This window comes from Mytilus galloprovincialis, chromosome 6 (genome assembly GCF_965363235.1).
Source record: "Mytilus galloprovincialis chromosome 6, xbMytGall1.hap1.1, whole genome shotgun sequence".
Lineage (NCBI taxonomy): Eukaryota > Metazoa > Mollusca > Bivalvia > Mytilida > Mytilidae > Mytilus > Mytilus galloprovincialis.
Window position 1 is genome coordinate 52,523,532 of NC_134843.1, and position 8,741 is coordinate 52,532,272.

The 8,741-nt window shown below is 32.0% G+C and overlaps 1 long non-coding RNA gene across 1 annotated transcript; it reads right to left on the minus strand.

Moving 5' to 3' along the window:
- Nucleotides 1-5,743: 5,743 nt before the first annotated feature.
- LOC143079851 (uncharacterized) lies at nt 5,744-8,447 on the minus strand. Its single transcript, XR_012979502.1, has 2 exons — nt 8,341-8,447; nt 5,744-6,742 (listed from the first exon to the last, which is right to left on the minus strand). It is a non-coding gene; the product is annotated as an uncharacterized LOC143079851 (long non-coding RNA).
- Between the last annotated feature and the right edge of the window lie 294 nt (nt 8,448-8,741).

The following is an 8,741-nucleotide window of genomic DNA, read 5'->3' on the forward strand; positions in this document are numbered from 1 at the left end:
ATTGGATATAGAATTACTACAAATTATGACATGCTTACTTATACACCCTTCACATGTTACGCTGTTGTAATGGAAAAGTCCATAGCTTCATCATTATTAAGGAAAGAAGTTAAACTGTATTATCGTTATCTTCAACCTAAAGATTTGTAACAGAGAGGCGAAATATATAAAAGTAACATCTAGCCTTGCGGTCATAAAACTTTCGAGTCAGTTTTTTGTACTCGTACTCGAAAATCAACCAATGAAAAGGCAGGGGTTGAAGTCATAAAACTTTGCTCAGTGCTCGGAGCACAAAAATCATGCTCGAAACATTAAATCCAGCATATTGATTGGTTGAATCTTGAGTCTGAGTACAAAAATCGTACTCGAAAGTTTTATGACCGCAAGGCCTGGATTTCATGTTTCGAGCATGATTTTTGTGCTCCAAGCACTGAGCAAAGTTTTATGACTTTAACCCCTAATTTCATACGTCAAAAATAAGCTGACAACGCCTTGGCAAAACAAAAAAACAACAGACAAACAACAGTACGCAAAACAGAGCATAGAAAACTAAAGACTACGCAACACATACCATACCAAAATTGGGGGGATGACCTAAACTACTCTGGAAAGGTAAGACAACCCTACTCAAAATCTTGCTACCGCGATGATGTTGTTTATGTTAGTACAAACCCGGTAATATGTATGATTCGTTATGTCATATTCGTGGAAAACTGGAAGGGATTGTCATATTGACATGTAGTTCTCTGACAAGATGTTTATATAATATAGTATGATATTCATTAACAAAGACCTATGTTGGTCTCATATTTTTTAGGAATATTTCTCCAGTTCCAAAACGTTTGTTTTCTCTTCGTCTAACAATTGCATCGACTGTCAAAAAACTTCTAGAAATTTTAACCACATAATTTACAGGAATAATTGATTGATGGATAGCAGTTTGAAAACACTAATTTTTATCGTTGAAGACTTGATTTCTCCTTAATAATAGTATGTGATCAAAATGACCAGCTGATTTTTAAGACTTATCTTCCTTAGATGTTAACTGTAAAATATAAGACAAATAAAGTTCACAATTTAACATCATATAAACGATCTGAAAGGAATGTTTAGCTTTAGGTGTTTATATTTTTAAATGCAATTAAGTTCTTTAAACTGTATAGTAGCAAGTAATAAAACCAATTAAAGGATAAATCCAATCTAAAAGAGAAAAAAATCACACTGAAAATATAATTTAACAAAGATAAACAAACAGTCATGATACATGTTGTAGTCTAGTATGAGGTACAAAAGAAATGTCTCAATGTTGAAGTAACATACATTGTGCACACATTTTGCCATATTTGAGATTCCTTTGTAATACATTTTTGTAATACTTTACATAGATTTTTTAAATGTTAATCTTATTTGCCCTACGCAAATTTTCGACCATTTCCTACGTTTGATTTGAAATCAAATCGTTTAAAACTTTGATTTGAGAACAGTTTTGTATTGACGTTCAAAACTCACAATCCATTTGAATTTTCAAGGTACAAAACGAAAGGGAATCGTGTAAACTCTAACACGTTAAAGACTAGTGCAAAGATCGACAAATCGTTTCCTTTCTTCGCATACAAGTTTAACTATTTTACAAATAAATATAAATAGACTTTTCAGAATCATACAGACCTAAGACCCCAACTCAGCTAGCAATTAGATACATCTTGTCAGTCAACGTACGCGTGGTCGACGTTTTTGAATTCAGCAGTCAGTGCAATCAACTTGTAACGTTTATCTACCTCTGTGCAAATGCTGACGACCATGCGAGAATGTTCTGGTAAGGTTATTTTTACGTTTATACAACTTGATCAAAATTAGACTAAAACAAAAACGAGTATAAGGGTTCTTCTTAAGGACTGGCATCTTGATATTTACCTGTTAGTAATTCATTTTCAAGTTCTTAACCAAACTGTTGTAAAAAGGGGAATGTTTTAATCATGTTAATCAGTGTATGTAATGTGCGAATCCTGAAATGTCATTTTCACTGTATCCGTTATGAATTTCGTATGTAGAATGATATAAATAAACAGACGACATATTCACGATTTTTTTTAATAAAATAAGAAATAATATACAATATGTACTGTTTTTATAAATTCATGATAAATGTATTTGATGCGGACGGGTTTTAATCGCGCTTACAGCCACCCAGGTTTACGATTGATACACAGATAGATAAATATTAAGAATGATAGTTCACGAACAGAGCGTGCAAGAGTTTTAAAAGAAGCAGTCAATTATCATTTGTAGAAAAATGTACCTTTTAATAAATAAATTTGGTGTTTTTACTGTCTTCTGGTTGGTTAAAATTATTAGTTTTATTTTCAATGTTGTCAATTTTAATGGCGACACGCCCACTCTGACGTTGTGTATTCATACGCCAACATGTGTGTACGTTGTTATTGTTAATATAAATAATATGAAAAGTTCTTCTAGCCTTATTTTTGATAGAAATTTATTTATAATGAATGGCAATAATTTATTTTGATTTTATTGAACCATAAAACTAATTTTTGACTCTTCACATGTTACATAATCCGCTTCGCGGATTATTCAATGTGAAGAGTCAAAAATTAGTTTTATGGTTCAATAAATTCAAAATAGATAATAGCCATTCATTAATTATGATTTATTTAATGAATGGCTATTATTTATTTTGAATTTATTGAACCATAAAACTGATTTTTGACTTTTCACATTGAATAATCCGCAAAGCGGATTATGTAAAATGTGAAGAGTCAAAAATTAGTTTTATGGTTCAATAAAATCAAAAGAAATTATTGTCATTCATTATAAATAAATTTCTATCAAAAATAAGGCTATAAGAACTTTTTATATTATTTATATTAACAATAACAACGTACACACATGTTGGCGTATGAATACACAACGTCAGAGTGGGCGTGTCGCCATTAAAATTGACAACATTGAAAATAAAACTAATAATTTTAACCAACCAGTAGACAGTAAAAACACCAAATTTATTTATAATGTAGTATAACTTAAAACAGGTCTTGTTGTTCAGATTGTTGATATTAAATCTAATTCCATTTTGTTGTGTTTGTGATGCGATTCATGTTTACTGTTGAATACTGATACCAGACTTTCATTTTCACTGTAGAGCGATTTATTACTGTTGTATATGCGATGCATTTTCACAGACAGAAGGATTTAATTAATTTTCATCATAAAGTCGTAATTTAGCCGACTCTCTAACATAATTTATGAAGTCAGAAGGATTGATCATATATGCATACTTTGTGAGTGAAAGACTGAGGTAATTTATCAATAAATTCCGTAAAAATGGCATTTATTGATAATGTTGTCAATTCTATTTTCTCTGATAAATTGTTCAGACCCAGATCTATATGTAGAATTAAATATATCCTTTCCTATGAAACACCATCATTGTTTACATACATCTTGGACAGCTAAGGCAATCATTTGATTTTTTTTTAGAAATAAACTTATTTTTACATTGAGCCAAAGTAACTTGTATTTTTTTCCAGGGCCAATCAAAACCTACTAGGAGGGTTTGGGTTCGCCCCCCTCCCCCCAAGAAAATTTTGAAAATTAGACGTATACTCATTTTCTTCAATAAACCATTTATAAAAAAAACAGAAGATGTGGTATGATTGCCAATGAGATAACTGTCCACAAGAGACTAAAATGACACAGACATTAACAACTATAGGTCACCGTACAGCCTTCAACAATGAGCAAAGCCCATACCGTATAGTCAGCTATAAAAGGCCCCGATATGATGAAAACGTTTAGACATTTACATTAAACTAATCTAAAGTTGATTAAGATGGTTTAACTTTTCAATCGGCACAATAATTTTCCATTTAATTGTATTTTTAAATTAAAAGTAAGGATTTGAAATGAGGGAGAAGATATTTATCAAGGGGCAAGGGGCAATAAATAAAACAAAATCACTATGCGTGATGCGTGGAAATGCGAAGGTAAATAGAAAACAACTTGTGTATGACGTTTTTTTTTTGGACATCCTCTACTCTTCAATTTATCTAAACATAGATTGGACATAATATTTTATATATTTCCTTTACTACATTTAATTTTTCTTGCAAGTATCAAAAATTCTAATTTTCTTACACATTGTTTGCAAAACATATCATTGACTGATTGTTGGATTTTTAAGTCCAGTGGCAAATATGTCATGCATATTCAGGACCAGAATAAATTAACATTGAATGCAATAGGTATGTCCTGCCATAGAGGCCGACCGGCATGAAGGCCGGTGAAATTTGGACTGCCACGAATAAAATGATTGTATATTGGATAGGACAGAAATTTAGCCTTACAACAGGCCACCTACGGACCCCTCAACGATTTGTTCCCAAGGGTCTTACCGTGCAGATAGCATGGCACTCTCTTTCCACAAGGCATCGGATTGTATGTCCCGATTTTTACCGGACGTTGCTGCGTACTTGTACATCCCGGACAGCCAAACAGACGCCCCACTTTGGCGAGGGTTTTTATTGCCGGTCAACGAAAGACCAAGGGTGACCATATTTTCCATTCTTGGGGTTCCATGCAAATAAATAACTTTGTAGAATGTTTAACTGAAAACGTATTACACAGTTAGGATGATTTCCTTCGTTGTCTCAAAAAAGTCCCATTGTTTCGTATCAACCAATAGTATAAACTTAACAAGCAGGGTCGCAGTGAAACATTTTTTTATAGCAGTAAAATTAAAAAAAAAAGTCTTTATCTTAATTATCCCATAAAAAAACAAATAAATGCCTTGATGTCTTTTCATGTTTTTGACAGGTTGCTGTTTCATTGTGCTCTCCAAATATACTTTTATTTTCACTTAGATATAAATAAGGAATTATTTGAATACATTTACTACATAAACTAATATAAAAGAAGAAGATGTGGGATGATTGCCAATGAGAGAAACGACCAAATGGCACAGAAATTTACAATTAAATGTCACCGTACGGCCTTCAACAATGAGTAAAACCCATACAGCATAGTCAGCTATAAAATAATACATGTGATTCCAATGGGTACGAATTTTAACTGTTTTATTTTTTTTTTAAATTTGAAGATACTAGGAATTCATCTCATAAGTGAAGCTGGCAAACGTATGTATTCAATCAATGTGATTTTTCCACGGCATTTATAATAATCCAAAATCCTTCTCAATGCAACCTACAACCACTGATGTTATAAAAATGAATTACAAAAATAACAATGATTAATGGTTTGATTGTTGGCGTTTAACATTACTTTCTGCGCTCTTTGTTTCATCATGGCAGCCTATCTGGGCAACTATAGGCCCTTTCTCATTACAAACCTAATTTCCACTGTACTTTTATTAGTTCATACATAGATTGGCGTTATGAAAGGCTTTACAAAATCTTTTCAATGATTTTTGTTTGCCAAAATCTATCTATTTCAGTATTTGTCTGAAAATACATATATCTAAATCATAATCTTCATAAATATGTAAAAATCGAAAATATGAGATCTTTTTTGAAGAAAAACAAAATTAACAAAATGCGGTTTTGAGCTATTTTTCAGGGACGCTGATAATTTACTTGGTCGTCTTTTCAGAAATAAGCCAATGTTCGAATCTCAAAGTAAATTAAGTTTACCTACGAAAATGTGAATTTTAGTAAAGATTGAAAGTCTTTCTGAAAATGGCCCTGGTGTCCAATAAATTCTGAGGAAATTGGCTCTACAAATTTAATTAAGTATACTCAATTGGAAACTGACAATTAACAGAGTAAACATGAATTGTTATTTTAGTAATGTCAATAATATTTTTACACTATTTACATACATCATATTTTTTAAAGTCTACAGACTGTTTCAAACTGTTTGATTTCTGAATGTTTAGCCGATCATTTAACTTCATACAAACTGGCTGGTCCACATAAATTCGTTACCATTAAAATATTTCTTTCTTTGTCAAAATAGATACCACAAGGGTATTGAATCCCATTTTCTTCTGCTAACAATCGACGCGCTTGCTTTCCATCTGGTGAAAGAACAACGATACTGTTATTTCCAGCGGATACCACGTACACGTTGGAATCATTATCAACTGCTACTCCAGCAACATATTTCAAAATTGATTCGTCTTTGTATTCCCAAACCTTCTGTCCCGTGACTGTGTAGCATGTAATGGTACCTGATTCATATTCTGTATGGTATATCTTGTCTTTAGATGTTGTAACATAGTTCCAGTGATGCTGGCCATCGACTTTAACAAATGTGGTGGCTGTACTTTCACTATTGACGTCTGCTGTTTGAATACCACTTCCGTTTTCATGATATATTAATCTTCCATTTTCATTTGTAATGCCGTAGCACTGATTGGACGTTTTAATCTGGTTTACAGTATCTTTATTGACGATGTTGATGATTTCTATCTGATAAGGCTCTCCAACATGGGTGACAGCAACCGTGTTTTCATCAATATATGTAACATCTAAAGGGAAATGTGATACAGGTATTTCATAAACAAATAATCGTTTACATCTACGAAGAAAATTTTCTCAGAAGGCATGATAGTGCAGCCCGTGATTCCTATTCCTTTATTTCCTTCCGATATCTCAATTTTTTTTATTAAGGTAAGATTAATGTCATTGATTGTTTTTGATATCGTCGGTACCATTTGCTGAGCTTGTTTTCCTCTATCAGTTTTACTAGCTGAAGCCATTCTAATCTTAAAACAAAATTCAAAAGTACATAGCTACTGACTTTAAAACGAGCTAAAAGTATTTCAATATGAATAAGAAGATGTGGTATGAGTGCCATTGAGACAATTCTCCAGAAAAGTCACAATGTGTAAACATTAAACACTTATAGGTCAAAGTACGACCTTCAACACGGAGCCTTGGCTTACGCCGAACAGCTAGCTATAAAAAAAACCCATAATGACTATTGTAAAACAATTCAAACAGGCAACCACAAGTCTAATCTTTTTAAAAAACTAGAAACGACATGTACTTAATGGAAAAAATGGTTATTCAGGGTCAATAACTCCCATAAGGGGTCATTGAACAATTTCGGCTATGTTGACTTACTTGAGGATCTAACGATACAATTTCCTATAACATGTCAATGGACGTTTACATGTAAAGCCTTTTTGAATTATTTGTAGATTTCTTTTATTTACAGTTTCCCTCTATTGATTATTTTTTTGCAAAAATAGTAAAAACTGTGTTTCCAAGGCAGTAACTCCTGAAAGATGTTAACTGACGATTTCATTCATGTTGACTTAGTAGATCTCATTTTGTTGAAAATTGTTGCTATTTACAGTTTTTCTCTATTATGGTTTCTGCTAAATTGAATAAAATCATCTTCCAATGGCAATAAATCTTATAAGAAATCAATTGCAATTTCAGCAATGTTGACTTATTTGTAGATTTTTTTGCCTACTATTTTGCTATTCGCTATTTGCAGTTTCTGTGTATCTATCATAGTTTCTGCCAAAAAATGGTAAAAATCATCTGTCAAGGACAAGTTCAGGACAGGGTTAAAAAATGGGCAAATGAACTTTTAACCAGCTTTGGTGACAATAGTGACAACGGTGACATGTCAATTTTTTCTGAAATTGCAATAAGAAAAAGACATTGACCTTTTGATCAGTTGAACCCTGTCAGGTTTTTCTCATATAACTGCTTTATTTTTTTAGGTTTAAGCCAAAAACTGTTTTTTATCAATATGTTCAGTTTTTGCAGCATCACCCATGTTTGTTCATGGATAAAATTCATGATTTTAATCTTACAAGCCTTAGGATGAATACGACAGACGACGACGACAGATGAAGGACGACGACAGAGGAAGGACAACAGACGACAAGTGACGACAAAAAACGAAAAACGAGAGTTATGTAACTTTTATACATCTACACGCTTTATGTCATAAACTTCATACAGGAGGATACTATTGGGTTTGTCTGTATATAGAAAAAAATCAAGGTGTAAATATGGTTATTTTTCCCAAATGTTTCGATAAACTATTATATTTATTTTGTAGTTTTGTAACTTACAAACAACAATAAACCATGTCTCCTTTATTTACCTGATCACAATAGAAGTATTCGTATACGTTAATACGCTTTATTTATTATACCTTTAATTATGCAAACCATTCTTAAACATTACAAAATGTATGTCATGGTGTTTCTAAAGCATGTATAGAAGGCCATAACAATTAAAGAATTGGAAAGTACTTTTGGTTTACTCTGCAATACCCAAATAAAAGTCTTTGCTAACATCTTGATTTGTAGGTAAATAAAAATAATATTAGTGACTTTACCTTAAAATGTGTATATTCTCATATACATATCCCTATCAAAACATGTCAAAAAGTCAATAAATCAACCCGGATGTATAAAGGTAGCACAAACACGTAATGTATGTATACTTGCCACCAAAGCAAACGCAGCACATATACCAAAACTAACTGCTGCTTTCTTTTTATATATATAGTATATTCCAGCTGTAAAAAGAAGACTGTTATCGCGAATAAAAAAGAGACTACAAAAGTACAAATACGTATATAATAAAACAAAAATTATAAATAGACAATTAACAATAAACAAATGATAAAATTGGGCGACCTACATTTGCGCTAAGAAGTGGTATTACGTTTGTGTGAATTAACCTGTAAATTTACCCTAGTTGTTACATGTGATTCAATCCTGCGAATGACCTGAA